The sequence below is a fragment of the Microcebus murinus genome, chromosome 19 (assembly GCF_040939455.1).
Source record: "Microcebus murinus isolate Inina chromosome 19, M.murinus_Inina_mat1.0, whole genome shotgun sequence".
Taxonomy (NCBI): domain Eukaryota; kingdom Metazoa; phylum Chordata; class Mammalia; order Primates; family Cheirogaleidae; genus Microcebus; species Microcebus murinus.
The window spans coordinates 1,925,514-1,947,123 of NC_134122.1; the positions used below are offsets into that span (position 1 = coordinate 1,925,514).

At 41.9% G+C, this 21,610-nt stretch overlaps 1 protein-coding gene across 1 annotated transcript in view; it reads right to left on the reverse strand.

The window, feature by feature from the left end:
- Positions 1-21,610, reverse strand: part of RNPS1 (RNA binding protein with serine rich domain 1) — a 337,992-nt gene that overhangs the window by 114,199 nt on the left and 202,183 nt on the right. The window lies entirely within an intron of this gene.

The following is a 21,610-nucleotide window of genomic DNA, read 5'->3' on the forward strand; positions in this document are numbered from 1 at the left end:
GCCAAGGGGGAGCTGCGGTGCTGTGGGTCGTCCCTGTTCCTCAAGCAGAAATACGGTGAGTGGCGGGGAGCGGGCAGCAGTCCAACCTCCATCCCATGACGGGGTCCGCGTCCCTGGCCTGCTGTGCTGAAGGGAACTGCCCACTGTCAGCTTCATGAAGGGCCCCCTCTGGACTCCTGCTCTGCTGCCCCTGGGTGGAGACGCAGGCCCCAGGCAGAGGGGCTGTGCGGGTGGAGAGGAAATGAAGTAAACAGAGTCTCCTTAGCACTTGTCACTAACACCCCCAACATATCACTGACTTATCTGTTTGTCGTCTGTCTCCCACCCCTTTAGTGAAAGCCTGTGAGAATAGGGATTTTTGAGTATTTGGTCCATTGCTATATCCTCAGCACCTAGAACAGAATGCCTGTCACATCCTAGGAATGTCACATACAAGAAATGTTTGTTGAATGAATCATCATCAGCATAATAATAATAAGTGTTACTAAATTCTGAAAGAAAGTTTAGAATGCCATAAGGTATGTATCCTCAGAAACATCATTTAATTATTATACAGGTATCTTTGTTCTTTACCTTAAAATTCAAGACCTCTGCCTACTAAGTTTTTACTTCCCCAAGTTAGTTGTCGCTCAAAGGGAATGCCACCCTTAATCAGCCCTCCTTCATTTTGCCTAGCCTTGCTAAGTTTGCCATCACCACCTCCCTGTGATAGAGAAGACTCCAAAAAACAGCACTACGGAGCGTTCTAGGAGAGTTCGTTGTGGTTTCAGTTAGACCCCATTGGCTCTCCAGCTTCTCTTTCCCTTGGAGCTGGAGCCACTCCAAGCTACAGAAAACTAAATGTGGCTGAAGAAGAGAAGTATGAAGAGTAAAACTGTTTCATGGTCTTCTAAATGGCATTTCAGGTGCAGGATATTACATGACTTTACTGAAAAAACCTCATTGTAACACAGAGAAGATTTATGATCTGATTTATCATCACATACCAAAGGCCACTTTGGAGTCCAACATCGGAGAAGAATTAACATTTATACTTCCCAAAGAGAGTGTGCACAGGTATGGACCCGAGAGGGCTGCAGGTGTTGTTTGCCCGTGCTGAGTGTCCAGCGCTGTCTCCCTGTCTGTGTGCTGGGCATAGGCACTCTGTGTGGTAGCGTCTGGAGGCCAGGCCTTTAGCATTTCCTAGAAAGACAGCACCCTGCAGCCAGAACATACATTCAGCTATGGGATTCTGATCATGTCACCTCCCTCCTTGAACTCTCAGTGTCTCCCGGTTGACTTCAGGTTAAAGCCAAATTCCATAATATGGCTTTACAGGGACCCTTGATTTTGTTAACTCCAACTATCAGTACTGACTTACTGAGCTCTGGTGAAGATTTTACTTTAGATTATTTATTTCAGACCTCAAATAGGTTCCGAACCCTTCCCTTTCTCCTCCTCAGCCCTTCATGTCACTCTTAGATCAGAATCTTATGTTACACTTCATTGAGAAAATGAAAACCATCAAACCATCTTTATCACAAACCTGCAAAAAACCTACTTGCTTTTATACTTGTTTTTTTCTTTCTTCCAAGTTGGTGCAGCTTAGAGGTTGTTTCTCTTTCTGTTACAGTCCCACCCTTCAACACCAGCTCAAGACCCATCCACCCCATCTCCTCAAGAATTCCCTTGTTTGAGTAACCTCTCTCTCATCTGCATCAGCAATTTTTCTCTTTCCTGCATCATTTCTATTCACATGCTAGCATGCTCTGAAGAAAAACCTTCTTGGGCCTACCTCTCTTTCCAGCCACCACTCTGTGTCTCTGTTACACCCCATAAAGACTAGGCTAAACATGTTGCTTCCTCGCTCTTGCACCCCATGCACTTCTCAGTCTACTCAGTGGCTTCAGCCTGTACCCTTCCATCCAAACTGCTGTTTCAAGACCAGCAGCAGCTATCATCACCAGGTAAGATGTCACTTAAGGCAGTAGGGATTTTTCTCTCTTTCTTTAAAAAAAAGTATTAGAGGTCAGGCACAGTGGCTCACTCCTGTAATCCTAGTATTTACGGAGGCTGAGGCAGGAGGATTACTTGAGGCCAGGAATTCAAGACCAGTCTGAGCAAGAGCAAGACCCTGTTTCTAGAAAAAATAGAAAAATTAGCTGGGTGTGGTGGTGCGTACCTGTAGTTCCAGCTACTTGGTAGGCTGAGGCAGGACACACAGCCGTAATTAGTCTGTAGCAATTCTGAATTCTAGCTGGGCATGTGTCACCAATTTCTGCTTTTTTAGGAGCAAGAAATGTATGTTGATTAGGACATAGTTTGGCTTCCTAAGAGTGGTTTTGATCAGCCTTTTACTCTATCCACTGGGCTGTATGATCTCTGACTACAATGGAATTAAATTAGAAATTGATTACAATATGAAATCTAGTCCAGGCTTGATGGCTCATGCCTGTAATCCTAGCACTTTGGAAGGCTGAGGTGGAAGGATTCTTTGAGGCCAGGAGTTTGAGGCTGCAGTGAGCTATGATCATGCCACTGCACTCCAGCCTGGGCAACAGAGGGTGACCCTGTCTCTTAAAAAAAAACAAAAAGTCTAGCAAAACAATATTTGGAAGTTAAACAACATACTTCTACTGGTCATGTGATGGGGGAAGTGGCTGCCTAGGTGGGTTCTCCAGTCTGTGGCTGGCCAATAAAAAAAGCAAACAACATACTTCCAACATATCAAAAAGTTTCAAATGTTACTGTAGCTGTGCTTAGAGGGAAATAAATAGCTTTTAAAAACTTACATTAGAACATAAAAAGGGCTTAAAATTGCCTTAGTTTCCAACTGGAGAGATAGGAAAAGAAGAGAAATTTAAATCAGATACAATAGAAGAGAAGAAATGAAAAATATAGGGAGAGAAAACAATGTAATAGGAAACAAAAAAATGGATAAAACTTAAAAAGCCAAATGTTGTTTATTTAAAAGTTTAATGAAATTGATAAATTCGTTTATAACCACTAAATGATAATCTATTAATTATAAGACCATTAGAAAAAGAAAGAAAAAAAAACAAATTAACCAGCATCAGGAATGAAAGACTGCTCTAGTCGCACAGCCTGACATTACAACAGGACAAAAAGAAAATATTATAAATGAATAAATTGGACAATTTAGATAAAATGGACTGATTCCTTGAAAAATATAGCTTCTCAAAGCTGACACAAAATGAGGTAGAAAAATCTGAATAACCATACACCTATTCATGAAATTTAATTTGCAATAAAAAATATTCCCCAAAAGAAAACTCCAGATCCTATCAAACATTAAAGAAAAAAATAATCCCAATCTTTTGAAAAATGGAGAAAGGAACATCCCAACTCATATTAAGGGTAGCACAACTCTGATACCAAAACCTGGAGAAGGTATGACAACAGAAAATCACAGACTAATATTCCTCATGAACCTAGATGAGTTGGTGAACGGACTTACATGGAAGTTCCAAAATGGCTTTGTTCATATCTAGTTCTTTGGCAGGGATTGCTGGAAGCCTGAGCTCACCTGGGACTGTTGACCAGAGGGTCATACATGTCCTCTGTAGCATGGTGGTTTCAGGGGTAGTGAGGCATCTTACCTGATGGCTTAGGGCTCCCAGAGAAATCAAGGCACCTGAAGCCTTCTGCCTAACCTCCATTACTTCCAGTGCTTCCTCTTTGTCAAGCAAGTCACTAAGACCAGCCCAGATAAAAAGAATGGGAATTAAAGGCTGCCTCTCAGTGGGAGAAGTAGCAAAGAATTTGCAGTTATCCTTTACCTACTATGTTGTCCAAGATAAATGAAAGCATATGTCCAAGCACAGGATATGTTAGAAGACCATTTACAGCAGCTTTATTCCTAAGCATCCTTCCATGGAAACCATCCAGATGTCAATCAGCAGGAGAATAGATGCTTTCCTTCTATTGAATACTGTTCAACAGCTAGCAAGAATGGGCTGATGCGTACAACATGGCTGAACCTCAAAGTACTTTGTATGGATGAAGCTAAATATAAAAAAGACTGTCAGATTCCATTTATATGAAAAGCATGAAAGACAAAACTAACCTACAGTGATAGAAATCAGGACTGGTTGTCTGAGGGCATGAGGGCATTTCCTAGCATGATGGAATGTTCTGTGTCTTGATTGGAGTGGGATTACACATTTGTCAAAACTCATCAAACTGTACACTTAGAAGAAAGACACTTCACTGTGTGTAAATTGGCTCAGTGTTTTAAAAGGGACACTTTGAGCTTATTGGCAAGACAGTAGCAATGGCATGAGTACAATTTCAGTAACTGGAAACTGAATAAAGAGCAAGATATTGAGCATATTGAAGATATCAATATTGACGGTATTTGGTAAATAGTATTTGCTGAACGTCTAACATAGGCTGGCTACTTTGCTAAATGATTTTACATTTTTCTCAATCCTAATAACAGCTCTATGAATTAGGCATTATCTATTTTACAGATGAGGAAAGATTTGGAGAAATAAAATAACTAGCCCAAAGTCACACAGCTAGTGAGTGGCACAGTCTGGACTCAAATCCAGCCCCAGTTAATTTATAACCACTGTCTGCCTATGGGGGCGCCCACAGAACTCTTATGGGCATCTGGCATGTGAATGTGGTTCCTCAAAAGCACTTTGTTGGGCTGGCCACTGGGTTGTGAGAGAAGAGAAGCCTCCACTGTAGAAGATTGTGATGGATTTCTTAATATCACACAAAAAGCCACGCTTCATTCAGTTCAAAGAAATGGAAGGCATTTATGAGAAAGGTTCAAGGTTAGCAGACTGGTCAACATTAGTTAGTTCCTTTTCTCATTTAGCATTGCAGTGAAAAGCACTATCTTTGGAGACAGAAGGCATGAGATTGAATCCTAGCTCTGCTACTCAGTGTTTGACCTCGGGGAAGTCTCTTAACCTCTCAGCTCTACCCTAAAGGAGTTATTGAAAGGATTGACAGATTTAATACATGTAAAAGTGCCAAGAATGGCCCCAGACATTTAGTAAGCACTCCAAAAACAGTAGTTATTTCTTTCTACTAAAAAGAAAAAAAAAAGAATTAATGATTACTTTGCATCTGTGATATGCTAGATGTAGTTTAGGTTTATCCTTACAGGAACCTTCCATAGTAAATGCTATTACTCATAGTTATGTTCAAGTTCCCACAGTTATGAGGATAGAGAATAATGAAGTTAGTGTGAGAACAAATATCTTCCTGACACCAAACACTGTGCTTTTTCCCCTGTAGAGAGTCAAGGGTGGTAATGAAGGATTCACTTCACATCTTTCAGAAATAAAACCATTCTTTCTTTCCAGGTTTGAATCTCTCTTTACTGACTTGGAACTGAGGCAGACAGAGCTGGGTATCACCAGCTTTGGGGCCTCTGTCACCACCATGGAGGATGTCTTCCTCCGGTAAGCAAGTGTAAAACTGTAGACTCCAAGGATTTGGAAGGATTGGAAGGGACCTTAAAGATCATTTGTCTAAACATTGCCCAGTGCTTGAATCTTTTCTGGTAGAGCCTCACTGAATGGTCTTTGAACCTCTGACTAGTACTTCAAACAATGGGGATATTGGATATTGGACATGATGTTAAATGTATTATCATCCAAGAAATAAAATTTTAACAGAAATTTTTAGAAATGAAAAGCAGAAAAAAAGGCATTGTATCAGTTGGGATGTTCTTCCCAATTCAGTCGCTCTAAACCAACTCAGCTGGTTTGTTTGTTTATTTATTCCTTCCTTCCTTCCTTTCAATATCGTTCCCAATCAACTGGTTTAAACAAAAAGGAGTTACTATTTTTTTTTTTTTTTTTTTTTTTTGAGACAGAGTCTCGGTTTGTTGTCCAGGCTAGAGTGAGTGCCGTGGCGTCAGCCTAGCTCACAGCAACCTCAATCTCCTGGGCTCGAGCGATCCTTCTGCCTCAGCCTCCCGAGTAGCTGGGACTATAGGCATGCGCCACCATGCCCGGCTAATTTTTTATATATATATCAGTTGGCCAATTAATTTCTTTCTATTTATAGTAGAGACGGGGTCTCGCTCTTGCTCAGGCTGGTTTTGAACTCCTGACCTTAAGCAATCCGCCCGCCTCGGCCTCCCAAGAGCTAGGATTACAGGCGTGAGCCACCGCGCCCGGCCAGGAGTTACTATTTTATTTTAAAAGAATTCCGGCTGGGTGTCGTGGCTCATGCCTGTAATCCTAGCCCTTTGGGAGGCCAAGGTGGGAGGATTGCTTGAGGTCAGGAGGTGGAGACCAGTCTGGGCAAGAGCAAGCAAGACCCTATCTCTATAAAACATAGGAAAAGTAGCCAGGTGTGGTGGTACACGCCTGTGGTCCCAAATACTTGTGGGGGCTGAGGCAGGAGAATTGCTTGAGGCCAGGAGTTTGAGGTTGCTGTGATCTATGATGATGCCTCTGCACTCTAGCCCAGGCAACAGAGCCAGACCCTGTCTCAAAAAATAAAAAAATAATTCCCAATGTCGGACAGCCCTAGGGTTGGCTTATTGAGGGTGCTGAAGCAGGGTGCAGGCTCGATTCCTGAGAAGCCTTGATGGAGCACTGAATGTCAGCTACCCTGGAGGCTGCACTAGACCAGAGAGTGGCTGTGAGAACAGGTATTATTTTATCCAGTCTGGCAATATTTGTCTTTAACTGGAACATGTAGTCTGTTTACAAGTGTTAGTTATGGTATTAATAATATATTCAGATTTATATCATTTTACCTATGTGGCTTTTTAAATTTTTTTATTGATACATAATAAGTATACATATTAATGGGGTACCTGTAATATTTTGATACATGCATATAATGTGTAATGTTCAAATTAGGGCATTTAGGATATCCGTCACCTCAGACATTTATCATTTCTTTATATTGGGAACTTTTCAACATTTAAAATCTTCTAGCTTGGCCGGGCGCTGTGGCTCACGCCTGTAATCCTAGCTCTTGGGAGGCCGAGGCGGGCGGATTGCTCAAGGTCAGGAGTTCAAAACCAGCCTGAGCAAGAGCGAGACCCCGTCTCTACTATAAAAACAGAAAGAAATTAATTGGCCAACTGATATATATATATAAAAAATTAGCCGGGCATAGTGGCACATGCCTGTAGTCCCAGCTACTCGGGAGGCTGAGGCAGAAGGATCACTCGAGCCCAGGAGTTTGAGGTTGCTGTGAGCTAGGCTGACGCCACGGCACTCACTCTAGCCTGGACAACAAAGTGAGACTCTGTCTCAAAAAAAAAAAAAAAAAAAATCTTCTAGCTATTTTGAAAGATGCAATAAATTATTGGGGATATTTTGTTTGTTTGTTTAGAGACAGAGTTTCTCTCTGTTACCTGGGCTGGAGTGCAGTGGCTCCATCATAGCTCACTGCAGCCATGAGCTCCTGGGCTTCAGCGGTCCTCCAGCATTGCATCAACTTCATGAATAGCTGGGATAACAGCCATAAGCCACCATGCCTGGCCAATATTGTTAATTATAGTCATCCTACTGTGCTATGGAATACTAGAACTTATTCCTTCTGTCTAATTGTATGTCCATACCCATTAACAACCTTCTCTTCATCTTTATCCCACACCAGTCCCAGCTTTCTGGTAACTATCATTCTACTTTCCACCTCCATGAGATCAACTTTTTTAGGTCCCACACGTGAGTAAGGACATGTGATATTTGTCTTTCTGTGCCTGGCTTATTTCATTTAACCTAATGACCTCATCCATTTTGCTGCAAATGACAGGATTTCATTTTTTATGGCTGAATAGTATCCCATTGTGTGTGTGTATGTGCGTGTGCACGTATTTATAATATACATAATATATATCACATTTTCTGTATACATTCATCCATTGATGGCCACTTAGGTTGACCCTTTATCTCGGTTATCGTGAATACAGCTGCAATAAACATGGGAGTGCAGGCATCCCTTTGCAGGTATCCCATGGGAGTACAGAATATCCCTACTGATATTCTTTCCTTTGGATAAATACCCAGTAGTGGGACTGCTGGATTGTATGGTACTTCTATTTTAGGGTTTTGAGAACTATCCATACTATTTTCCATAATGGCTGTACTAATTTACATTCCCGCCAATGGGGTGTAAGAGTTCCCTTTTCTCCTCATCCTCACCAGCATTTCTTATTTTTTGTCTTTGTTAATAGCCGTTCAAACTGGAGTGAAGTGACATTTCATTGTGGTTTTGATTTACATTTCCCTATGATCTGTGATATTGAGAATTTTTTCATATATGTTTGGCCATTTGTATGTCCTCTTTTGAGAAATGTCTATTCAGATTCTTTACCCACTAATTATTTGGGTTTTTGCTATTGAGTTGTTTGAGTTCCTTGTATATTCTGGATATTAGTCCCTTGTTTGATCAATAGTTTGCAAATATTTTCTCCTATTCTACAAATTGTCTCTTCACTCTCTTGGTTGTTTCCTTGCTGTGCAGAATCTTTTTAGTTTAAGGTTGTCTGTTTGCCTATTATTGTTTTGTTGCCATGATTTTGAAGTTAGCCATAAAATCTTTGCCTAGAGTCTAGGCCCTAGCCCAATGTCCTGAAAGATTTTGCCTATTTTTCCTCTAGTAGTTTTACAGTTTAGGGTCTTAGGATTAACTCTTTAATCCATTTTGAGTTGCTTTTTGTATATGGTGAGAGATAGGGATATGGTTTCATTCTTCATGTGAATATCCAGTTTTTCCAGCACCATTTATTGAAGAGAGTGTCCTTTCCCCAATGTATGTTCTTGGGGCCTTTATTGAAAATCAGTTGGCTGTAAATACATGGATTTATTTCTGGGTTCTCTGTTTTGTTCCATTGGTCCATCTCTGTTTTTATACCAATGCCATGCTATTTTGGTTACTATAGCTTCATAGCATATTTTGAAGTCAGTTAGTGTAATGCCTCCAACTTTGCTTTTTTACTCAGTATTGCTTTGGCTATTGGGGGTCTTTTGTGGTTCCATACAAATTTTAGGATTGTTTTTTCTGTTTCTGAGAAGAATGTCACTGGTATTTTCATAGGGATTGCATTGAATTTGGGTAGTGTGGCCATTTTAATAATATTAATTCTTCCAACCCATGAGTATGAATGCCTTTCCATTTGTTTGTGTCCTCTTCAATTTTTTATTAGTGTTTTATAGTTTTCACTGTAGTATGTGGCTTTTCTTTCCTTTTTTGGATTTATTTTTATCATTCTATATTCCCACATACACACACTAGTTGGAAATTATGCAATATTTATTATTTTAATGGTCAGCCCAGACACTGAGACACATATAATTTGTAATTTGTTAAAGGCTTAAGTAAATTAATATCTTTACTCCACTCCTGGAAAATGCCAGGACCTTGGAACACCTTAATTTCTTTCACATATGTCCCATCATTACCAGTTTACATACTATTGTATATTTTAATTCCTTTCCTCCTTTTTTTTTCCTTTTTCTTTTTTAAGAGAGAGGAGGGTCTTTTTCTTTTTCTTTCTTTTTTTTTTTTTTGAGAGTCTCACTTTGTTGCCCACGATAGAGTGCCGTGGCATCAGCCTAGCTCACAGCAACCTCAAACTCCTGGGCTCAAGCGATCCTCTTGCCTCAGCCTCCTGAGTAGCTGGGACTATAGGCATGCGCCACGATGCCTGGCTAATTTTTTCTATATATTTTTAGCTGTCCAATTAACTTCTTTCTATTTTTGGTAGAGATGGGGTCTTGCTCTTGCTCAGGCTGGTCTTGAACTCCTGAGCTCAAACAATCCACCTGCCTCGGCCTCCCAGAGTGCTAGGATTATAGACGTGAGCCACTGCGCCAGGCCAGATGAGGGTTTGTTTCTGCTGCCCCAGCTGAAGTGAAGTGATGTGATCACTGCTCACTGCAGCTTCTAACTCCTGGGCTCAAGCAATCTCCCTACCTTAGCCTTAAGAGTAGCTGGGACCATAGCGTGCACCACTAGGCCCGGCTAATTCGTTTTTAGAGAAAGGGTCTCTCTCTGTCATCCGGGCTGGGTTGCAGTGGCACAATCATAGCTCCCTGTAACCTTGAACTCCTGGGCTCAAATGATCCTCTCACCTCAGCCTCCCAAGAAGATAGAACTACAGGTGTGCACCCCCCTTCCTGGCTAATTTATTTTTTTATTTTTTGTAGAGACAGAGTCTCATTATGTTGCCCTAGGTTGGTCTCAAACTCCTGGCCTCAAGGAATTCTCCTGTCTCGGCCTCCCAAAGTGCTGAGATTACAGGCATGAGCTATGATGCCCAGCCTAATTCTCTTTTTTAACTCCGAAAAACATTATTATTGTAGGCAGAGACAGCCATTAGTCATTTAGATTCGTGTACATACGTACCTCTTTCTGTGTTATTACCTCTTATTTGTTAGAACTTTCCTCTGCCCTATAATGCATTCTGTACAGTGTCCTTTACTGTTCTTAGGCCAGTGTCAAAGATAGCACAAACTGGTTTTGGTCTGGAAATAATTTTATTTCTCTCTCATTTTTGAAGGATATTTTCACCAGATTGAAAGCTATTTTCCTTAAGTATGCTGAAAATATTATTTCACAGTCTGTTGCTGATGAAAATCCAGCTGTAGCTTCAGCCATTGTTTCTGTGGAAGTAATCTGGATGCTCTTTTTTCTGGTGCCACACAGTTTCACTATGGTGTCTCTAAGTATGAGTTTGTTTTTAATTATTCTACTGAGACTTGGTTGACTTCTGGCTATGAATTGATGTCCTTCATGAATTGAGAATGTCCAGCCATTACCTGTTCATTCAGTGCCTGTGCTCAAACTACTCTTCTCATTTTGGAACTCCAATTAGGCATATTAGATCTTTTCACTCTATACTATGTGAATTTTAACTTTTTCATATTTTCCAATTCTTTGTCTCCCTGGGCTACATTCTACCTAACATCTTCTGATATCACCCAGGTCATTGATTCTGTGTCTAGATGTTTCTCATCTTCAGTTAAACACTTCCATTGAGGTTTTTAAAAAATAATTACACTTTTATTGAAGTATAACATACATACCAAAAGGTGCACAGTTATTAAACCTATAGCTCAGTTTTTATTTTATTTTTGAGTTGTTGGAGTTCTTACAGAGTCTGGATTCAAGTGTTTTGCTAGATATGTGTTTTGTCTACATTTTCTTCCAGTATGTGGCTTGCTTCTTCATACTCTTAGTGGCAGCTTTTGATGAGAAGTTTTTCATTTTTATGAAAGTTGATTTCAAAATTTTTATAGTTATTGTTTTCTGTGTCATTTCTAAAATAATTTGCCTACAATTAGGTTATAATGTTGTTTTTCTACTTTTTCTTCTAGTAACTATCATTTTAGCTTTTACATGTGAATAATTTTTATGTGTGGTTTGATAAGGGGTTGAATAGAAAAACACACACTGTTTTTCCTCTGCTTTCACACCACAACAACAATCAATACAGAAGACTTCTGTGACCAGATATGTGGGAATTTTCCCCACCAACAAGCAAGCAATCAGTTCTACAGCAGACACCAGCTGGGTGTCCTCCAATTCAAATCTGACACTATCTGGAGATAGTGTCAGATCCCATGGGTAAAGGACTTAATCCCACAAGACTGTCCCCACTTCCAGTGCCAATCATAAGCCCCAGGTTATTTTACCTGTGCTTCTGATCAACTGCCTATAAATCAGTGATCCCACAGCCCCCTCCTTGGATCTGATCAATTTGCTAGAACTGCTCACAGAACTCAGGGAGACACTTAAATTTTCCAGTTTATTATTTATTTTATTCCAGTTTATTATTTAAAGGATATTACAAATGAAGAGATAAATAGGGCACGGTATGGGTGAAGAGGCATGGAGCATCCCTGCCCTCCCTGGGCATGCCACCCCCAAGGAACCTCTATGTGTTCAGCTATCTGGAAGCTCTCCATACCCTGCGTCCTCTTGGGCCTTTTATGGAGACTTCATTGGATAGGCATGATTAAAGCAGGGACAACCATGTAGAAATGTGATTGGACAAAAAGGGTATGATTTACTACTAATAGACCAAGTGGAGAAACCCAGCAAGGCCTGTCTGTTCAGATTCTCCTTGGCCTATCTGCACAGCATTCCTTCCTCCAGGGTATGAGGGAGGACCCCTTCTGAAATGGCGGTCTTATGACCTACAATCAGACAATGTAGGTCAGAGATTTTATGGCCAACTCTAACATAGAACAGTGGGGGCTTATTAGAGTATACTTTGAATTTCCATGGCCTGCCTTTGAGAGAAATTACAAGGACTATAAGGAGCTATGAGCCAGGAACTGTGAACAAAAACCTCTGTATATATACACATATATGTACATATCATAATTTCACAGAGGTCTAGGTTCATTGTCTTCCACATGGGACAGAACTATCTGTTGAAAAGACTTTTCTTTCCACATTGAGATGTTTAGATGTTTAGAGTTATCAATTATAACTAATGTGTCACACTAAGGCAAGATGTTAATAATAGGGGAAATGGATGGGCAAGAGGAGATGGATATCTGGGAAACTCTCTGTACTTTCTGCTCTTGGAAGTAGATGCTCTAGTCCCAGTTGAGCCTTCAGGCAGCTGCAGCCCCAACCAATAGCTTGACTGCAGCCTCATGAGAAACCCAGACCACTCAGCTAAGCCACACCCAAATTTCCAACCCACAGAAACTATGTAATTGCTAACTTTTGTGATAATCTGTGTCACAGCAATAGATAACAAATATACCATCTTTTTTTTTATTAAGAGATGGTCTTCAGTAGCAAAATACACCATCTTTTACAGAACTGTACTGAAGGGAAAATGAGTCACAATTTCCTGGATTATTTTGCTGTGACACATTCCCAAGAGTACAATAATGGCCCAAAGACTATGAATAGAAATAGTTTCCTGGCACATTAGCACTTTGCTGCAAACATTGAACATATCTTTTTGCCTGGGGCAGGGTTCAACAAACTTTATCTTAAAGGGCCAAATAGTAAGTATTTTATACTACATGGGCTTAATGGCATAATCAAGAATATTATTTAGGGAATTATATAACCATCTAACATGTAACATAAAATCTATTCTAAGTTCAGGACCATACAAAAATAGGCCTTGGGCTGGATATAGTCCATTGGCCACTGGCTTAGAGTCTCCACAGTGCTATGTTTTATAATTTTCAGTTTTTTTCATAAAATAGATATTAAATGATATATCATTTTTGTTTTAATTTGCTTACAGTATCTTTTAAGGGAAGTAACAAAATCTGTTCATAATATCAGTGTCATCTCAGTTCTCTGGAAAAGCCATTGGTTAGTTAACTGAGTACTCAGTACTGATATTTTTTCTTCTTCTTTTTTTCCTTATTATTTTAAATTTTAAAATTCTGAGGTCACTGGAATGGAATTCAGTACTTATTTAAGACCTTGCTCTACCCAGTGTATAATCTAGATGCAGTTCCTTTTTCTCTCATTATTCTGTCCTACTTATTATTCTCAATATTATATTACTTTTGCTCTTTAAATCCAAACAAAATGAAATGTGCTGTGATTTTGAGTATTTGTATTTGTTTTTGGTTTTGGTTTGGTTTAGGGTTTGTATGTTGGCGGATGCCTGTAGAGCTTTCCCAAAGAGGAAGCGTCCCTCTCTCCGTCCCCAGCCCCGGCTTGACAGGGTTCCTGTTGACAGAATTAGACATCTTCATTCAAGCATCTACTCAGTACATACTGGGATGCCAATCAGACCAAACACTGGGGTAAGCAACGTATTCCAAATGCATGCAAGAAAACAGATATTGGTTTAATTCTTAGAATTATGCCATCATTCTTTCAAGAAGCATACATCAGACTGGGCACAGTGGCTCACGCCTGTAATCCTAGCCCTCTGGGAGGCTGAGGTAGGAGGATCACTTGAGGTTAGGAGTTCAAGACCAGCCTGAGCAAGAGCCAGACCCTGTCTCTACTAAAAATAGAAAAATTAGCCATGCATGGTGGCATATACCTGTAGTCCCAACTACTAGGACAGCTGAGGCAGGAGGATTACTTGAGCCCAGGAGTTTGAGGTTGTAGTGGGCTATCATCACACCACTGCACTCTGGCCTGGGATAAGAGAGTGAGACTCTGTCTCAAAAAAAAAAAAAAAAAACAGAAGAAAGAAAAGAAAAGAAAAAAATGTGCAGATTTTAGGCATAAAAAACTGGCCTCACCAGTTTGAACAATATAAAATTATCTGTTCTACTTCAAAAGCAAAAGGTGGCGTTTTGGACACGTTATTAACCCAATGGAGAAGTTATCAGAAAAGATCATTGTACAGGTCCTGGCCATTCCTCTAACCGGGAAGAAGATAGAATAAAAACACTAAATCTACTGGCCAAAAAGCACATTTAATCTTTGTCTGTGAGAAAAATCAGGCATTATATCACCTGGAATTAAAAATTTTTAAATATATCCTTATGAAATGTATGGACAACCTATAATGTTCTTTTAATATTGAAATAAAAGAAAATCGATGTACATTTTATAAAGTATTACTGATGTAACTATACACAGGCATTGATATAACATAAGATGGACTTTCATGGGTTAGTGAAGAGATTAATTTCATTGTCTCATAATCTTGAATCACATATTAAAGGGGAAGCTGTCAACCATGGAGCCTCCAAGTTGGGAAAGATCTTGGAGTCATCTAGACCAGCCACCTGTCCTGTATAGGAAGCTCTTCTCTAACTCCCAGCAAGAGATTTTCCAGGCTCCACTTGGCCAAGCTCTGATTTTTGGAGACAGCACTCAGGTCTTTTTAGGAAGTAATTCTCAGTGTGCAACTGTAGACAAATCATTAGCACAGCCTTTTGATGACTGCTTGGGGTGAATGTGGCCTCCATCAGGTTGAGTGTAGAAAATTCAGGGAGTATATAGTAGAGACTTTCGGGGATCTGCTGATATTTTGGGCCAGGAAATTAAACCTGACCACTAAGCCTCCTCCCACAAGGGCTCCCAAGGGTGAAGAGCTGTGCATGAGGAACACTGGCATCTAAGGCTTGGAGGCTCCTCCCCATCCCAGCTCCTGCGGCACCACAGAAAGCTGAATGTGAGCGTGTGGTGCCAGCTTCCAGGGTCCTCCTTCCCCCAGGCCCGACTCCAGCTCTTGGGATCTCAGCACATGTGACAATGAACTTTGACATTGACTGTCATTACGGCAGGGGACCTCTTTGTGAATGGGACTAACATACTTATACAAGTAATCTGTAGGATACATTGCTAGAAATGGAATTTCTAGGTTAAAAATTATATGGATATGAAATTAAATTTTATTCAAGCGAACAATCTGTTCTCTGAAAAAGTCATATCAAATTAAAACCGCATCAACAGTGGCATTTTCCCCACATCCTCATCAACTTAAAATTCTTGCCAATCTCATAGGTGAAAAAACTATACCAATTTACGTGTGGTATCTGTCTAGTCTGCTCGTCCAGACTTATTTCCGTCTGTGCCTTCTCTTCCTGTCATTAAACATCAGTCAGATCTTAAGTACAAGGAACTTTAACTTGAAGCAAATTGTGAACATAATTGAAAAGTTGGTCAGAAGTACTAGGAAGGAGTGCCGTTGGGCACACACTGGGGGCCACCTAGTGCCTGCTGGCTTCTGTCTGTGACCGTGTTAATGCTGTGTCTCCCGTTCATTTTTTTATTATAGTTCAGTCTTCTCTGCCAACAATTCTATGCCATGCTCCTGAAAAAGGTTTCATATTCTTGGCGCAACTGGATGTTGATGTTGTCGATACAGATCCTCGTTCCTCTGGTGGTCGTCATGTTAAGCCTCATATTCTTCAACTTCAAAACAAGAAGCATGAAAAATGTCCCATTAGACCTTACTCTAAAAACATACGGTCAGACTGTTGTTCCATTCTTTATTTCTCAGAATTCCAGCCTGGGTCCTCAACTTTCAGAGCGCTTTGCGAGTATGCTCATGGCTGAGGGACAGATTCCTCTGGAAGTCCAGGGTAAGTACTGGCACAGGAGCATGGGGCACAACAAGCCTGCTGTCCTTTGTAGCGAAGCGTGTCCTCCCTGGGCATGTGGTGCTCTCTGAAGTCATGCTGAATAGCCAGAAGTCCCAGAAAAGCATCTTTCAAACCCAAAATAATAGGAGAGGTAGAGTTCCTAGAATGAGACCAAGTATGTGTCTTTCTAGGGATGAAAGCATGCCCAAAAATAAAATTGGTAAATTATCTCATGTGTTTAAATGTATTGAAAGAAGATTTACATGTCTATGGACAGTTTGTGGATGAATGGGTGCTAGATATAAAGAAAACTGAGCTAATGAGAAAAGGAGGACATTACTAACTTCAGGGGGAAAAATAATGTCCTACTTGGTTCAACTGTAAATAGTTTTTACTTAGTCACAACAATGTCAAAACTAACTATAGATTTATCTAAAATTGTGATTTAACTCTAGTGGGAGTAAGGGGAGGGGAAGTCCATAGTGGTTGGGGAGGGTTGTAAGGGAACAAAATATAAATGTACTATTGAGGAATGTGGATAAACGCCAGCTAAAGGGTGTGAAAGGGGTGCTTCTGGTGAGCAGGCACTGAGGGTGGAGAGGGCTAGGGCAGGGCACTGCTGTTTCTTATTATAAGTCTTATAGAACTATTTAATTTTTAAATTATATTTGTGTATTATTTTATTAAATAAAATGTTGAAGTAATGACTTTTTTTTTTTTTTTTTTGATATAGAGTCTTGCTCTATTGCCCAGGCTAGAGTACCGTGGCATCAGTCTAGCTCACAGCAACCTCAGACTCCTAGGCTCAAGTGATCCTCCTGCTTCAGCCTCCTAAGTAGCTGGGACTACAAGACACGTACCACCACACCTGGCTAATTTTTTCTAATTTTAGTAGAGATGGGGTCTTGATCTTGCTCAGTCTGGTCTCAAACTCCTGACCTGAAGCAATCCTCCCAGAGTGCTAGGATTACAGGTGTGAGGCACCACACCTGGCCATGACTTTAAGAAAGTAAAGTGAAGAGGCTAGGTACAATGGTGCTCTGTAATCTTAGCACTCTGGGAGGCCAAGATGGGAGGATCACTTGAGGCCAGGAGTTCGAGACCAGCCTGGGCAATAGCAAGACTCCATCCCTACAAATTTTAAATTAGCTGGGCATGGTGGTGCATGCCTGTAGTCCCAGCTCTTCGGGAGGCTGAGGCAGGAAGATTGCTTGAGCCCAAGAGTTTGAGGTTGCTGTGAGCTGATGATGTCACAGCATTCTAGCCTAGGCAATAGAGTGAGACTCTGTCAGTAAATATAATAATACTTAAAATAATAATAATACTTAAAATAATACTTTAAAATAACACTTTAAAATAAATAGATAAGTAAATAAAGAGATCAAGTACAGAATGTGATGTGACAAAAGGGTTGGGATCGTAATGCCGACTTCTCTATTACTTGGTTTCTTCGTATGCCAAATGAGGAAAATAATAAATCTTGCCTCGCCGGGCGCGGTGGCTCACGCCTGTAATCCTAGCTCTTGGGAGGCCCAGGCGGGCGGATTGCTCAAGGTCAGGAGTTCAAAACCAGCCTGAGCAAGAGCGAGACCCCGTCTCTACTATAAATAGAAAGAAATTAATTGGCCAACTGATATATATATAAAAAAAACTAGCCGGGCATGGTGGCTCATGCCTGTAGTCCCAGCTACTCGGGAGGCTGAGGCAGAAGGATCGCTCGAGCCCAGGAGATTGAGGTTGCTGTGAGCTAGGCTGACGCCACGGCACTCACTCTAGCCTGGACAACAAAGCGAGACTCTGTCTAAAAAAAAATAAAAATAAAAAAATAAATCTTGCCTCGTAATGTCGTTAGGATGATTCCATGAGGGAGCACCCAGCAGTGGTACTATTGTCATTTTTGTTGTCATTGTGATTGAAGATTCCTTCCAGTACTAGAGAGTCCAGAATTCTAGATGGGGCATGTGTTTGACTTGGCACTGTGTGCTGGGAGTACAGTAATGACCAATATCATCACCAGCCCTCAAGGACCTTCTGGTCAAGAGGCCTTATGGATGAGTGATACATAATTAGAACACAAAGTGACAGTGACTGATTGGAGTGCTGTGGGACTACACAGCCATCTCTCCACCTTGGAGGGTCAGAGGAGGCTCCAGGGTGAAAGCCTGAGATAAGAGTAGGACTGACCAACAGAAGGGAAAACATGAAGAGCATTTGAAGGTTGGGGCACTGTGAGTCCTTTTGCATGTCTGGAACTCAAAGACATGAGGCTGAGTTTGGGTGGCCAGGGAGCTCTGCAGGTTGTGCGCAAGAATTTGGCTGTATCACGAGGGCAGCTGAGGGCAACTGCAAGTCGATTGGTGGGGTGCAGTGCGACCAGATGTGTCCTTTCTGACAGAGCCTGGAGATACCAGACAGAAGGCAGGAGCTTGTTAGCACCACATGGATCTGGTGCAGATGGTGGGACCTGGCCCCGGAGAGGCAGTGGGAAGGAGAGAAGACAGAGTTGAAAGAGATTTTTTTTTTTTTTTTTTTGAGACAAAGTCTCACTCTGTTGCCCCTGGCTAGAGTGCCATAGCATCAGCCTAGCTCACAGCAACCTCAAACTCCTGGGCTCAAGCAATCCTCCTGCCTCAGCCTCCCTAGTAGCTGGGACTACAGGCATGGGCCACCATGCCCGGCTAATTTTATATATATACTTTTAGTTGTCCAGTTAATTTCTTTCTAATTTTTTTAGTAGAGACCTGGTCTCTTGTTCAGGCTGGTCTCAAACTCCTGAGCTCAAAAGATCCACCCACCTCGGTCTCCCAGAGTGCTAGGATTACAGGCATGAGCCACGGCGCCTGGCCTGATAGAGATTTTTAAAAGATAAATAGAAGAGACTTAGAAATTGACTGGGCATCAGGGCGGTTGTGGCAGGGAGAGGCTGGCTTCTGGATGTGGTGGGGGTTGGGGATACCAACTGGGCAGCAGGCTGGGGGAGACGATGGTGAGTGCACAGCACCTCACAGCCTGGTGTGACGCTTTCTGTCATTCTTATTGCCTAGTGGGTACTTTGCTCCCTTCCAGGTTCTATGGATACATTCCTATTGAATAAGGCAAAAGAGGAGCCTGAGGCATTTAATAAGCTTTACATAGTGGCAGCTTCCTTTGAAGACATGGGAAACCACACTGTGGTGACAGCGTTGTTCAACAACCAGGCATACCATTCCCCGGCCCTGGCTCTGGCTTTGGTGGACAATTTCCTCTTCAAGTTGCTTTCTGGTGCCAGGGCTTCCATCACCGTGTTCAATCATCCTCAGCCTCAGACCGCCACAGAAGTCTCGGAGAGTATCTTGTATCAGTATGTGCATCTTTTCTTCCCTCCAGGTTAAAGCTTACACGTTTGTAAGGCTTCTCACTCTACCACCTATTTCTTTCTTTGTTTCTTGTTTTAATGACAAATTGTTATTTTGGAAGATGGTTGCTGTTAGCAGTTCTGCATAAACCGCATAAACTTTCTCCTCATGTTCTCTCTTTATAGGGGTCCTAAAGGACATTACCTTGTTATCAACTTGCTTTTTGGATTAGCTTTCCTGTCTAGCTCTTTTTCCATCTTGACTGTCAGAGAGAGGCGCATTAAGGCCAAGCACATCCAGTTCCTCAGTGGAGTTTACGTGGCTACTTTCTGGCTCTCTGCTCTGCTGTGGGACCTCATCTCCTTCCTGGTCCCCAGTCTGCTGCTGGCGGTGAGTGCTGGGTGGCACTGGGATCCTTCCCCTGCAGAACACAGTGAGCTTACCTTGGGGACCCCTATGCAGAACCAGAGCCAGCTAGGAAGTCTAGGCTGGCAGCTCATGCCCTAACTGGGGATCCTGGGTTTGAAAGCGCCTTCATCACTGACCCTCAGTAGAAGATTACTCAGGTGAGGCATAGTGGTTCATGCCTGTAACCCTAGCACTTTGGGAGGCCGAGGCAGAAGGATCACTGGAACCTAGGAGTTTGAAGTTGCAGTGAGCTATCATGAGGCCATTGCACCCTAGCCCAGGCAACAGAATGATACCCTGTCTAAAAAAAAAAAAAAAGATGACTCAGTTCCTGGCATTGTTAGGAGCAAAGGGACCTGCTCCCTGCTCTGTGGTCTCTACGTGGCATCCACAGAATTGCTGCCTAAAGCTAGTAAAAAGTAGTCCTTTGGGGACATGTGTTTGTTGTCCAGAAATACCTCACCAGGTACTGATGGGTTGAAGCATTTAATTGTGGTTGAATTAGATAGTTTGAGAGTTCCCTGGTTATTTTACTCACAGTGGATCACTCCCTGCTTTGTTCTGCCTGTGGGACTTGAAACATCCCTGGATCCTCGGCCATACTGCACCGCTGCTGTCCAGGGCAGCCCTGAGCAGAGTGTGGGGCTTGCCCCACTCTGCCCTGGGGGAGGAGAGGAAGCAGGGAGGTGCCTGTGGATTGTTGGCACCTTTTTTTTAAAATTGAGGTTATTGTATTGTTTTCTCCAGTGCTCAGGATTGACTCATAGTGACTTTTCCAAATTCTTCTCCCTCTCCTTTCCTCAGGGGGTGTTTTTCTACTACAAGGAGGAAGCTTTCACACACAACGGAAACGTCTTGGCTGTCATCTTGATGTTAATGCTCTATGGCTCAGCCATCATCCCATGCATCTACCTGGTCAGCTTCTCCTTTGAAAGTGCCGGCAATGCGTGTGTCAAGCTTGTCGTGATGCTCACCTTCTTGAGCATCTGCCCCTTTGTTCTCGTCTCCGTCACAGGGGAGCAAGGTAAGGACTGCTGTAGCCGAATGTCACATAAAGCTTTCACTGTTCCTCCAGCAGCCTCAGAAATTATGCCCAGGAAGGTGGGTGTCTACTAAAGACCCGAGAGAGAGTATTCACTGCAGCTATAATCTGAAGAGTCCCAAACTGGAAATGTCCCAGACATACATCTCCAGGAGAATGGATAAACACATCGGTCATATTAATTCAATGTATCACTGCTCAGCAGTAAAAAAGGAACATGCAACCGTGTGGATGAACATAAGAGATACCATATCGAGCCAAAGAGTGTCGTGTCACTGTGTGACACCTTTAATGTCAAGTCCACAGCCAGACAAACTAATCCTGGTGACGGAATCAGAAAAGTGGTTTCCTCAGAGTTGGCGAGAGGGAAATTGACTAAAAAGAGACTTTAGAGGACTTTCTGCAGTGGTGGATATGTTCTTTATCTTGGTTGGGATGTTGGTTACATGGGCTTATATTTTTCAAAGTTCATCAGATTGTCCACTTATGCTCTGAGCATTTTACTGCAATATATTATTCCTCAATAAAGAAAGGTAATAAGTAAATAAATAGGCCCAGGTTGAGGAAAGGCAGGTTAGTGAGTGTAGTTAGAGTAAAAGAGGCTAGGAGGGAGGCCTCGTTCACACTGCACACCTTAACACTGGAGTCTTCAGATTTAGGCTGCCATCTCTCTGGGTCAGGGTTGACTAAACGCACTGATATCTTACGTCTGTAATGCTCTCGGGAGACGTTCTGTCTCCTCAGGGACCCTTAATGATAATTTTGTCACCTCCTCTGTCTGTAAGATGACGTTCAGACAACTCTGAAGCTGGCCCACCAGACCTGCTCTTGCGGCCCAGCTCACTTGTAAGCCTTGTCTC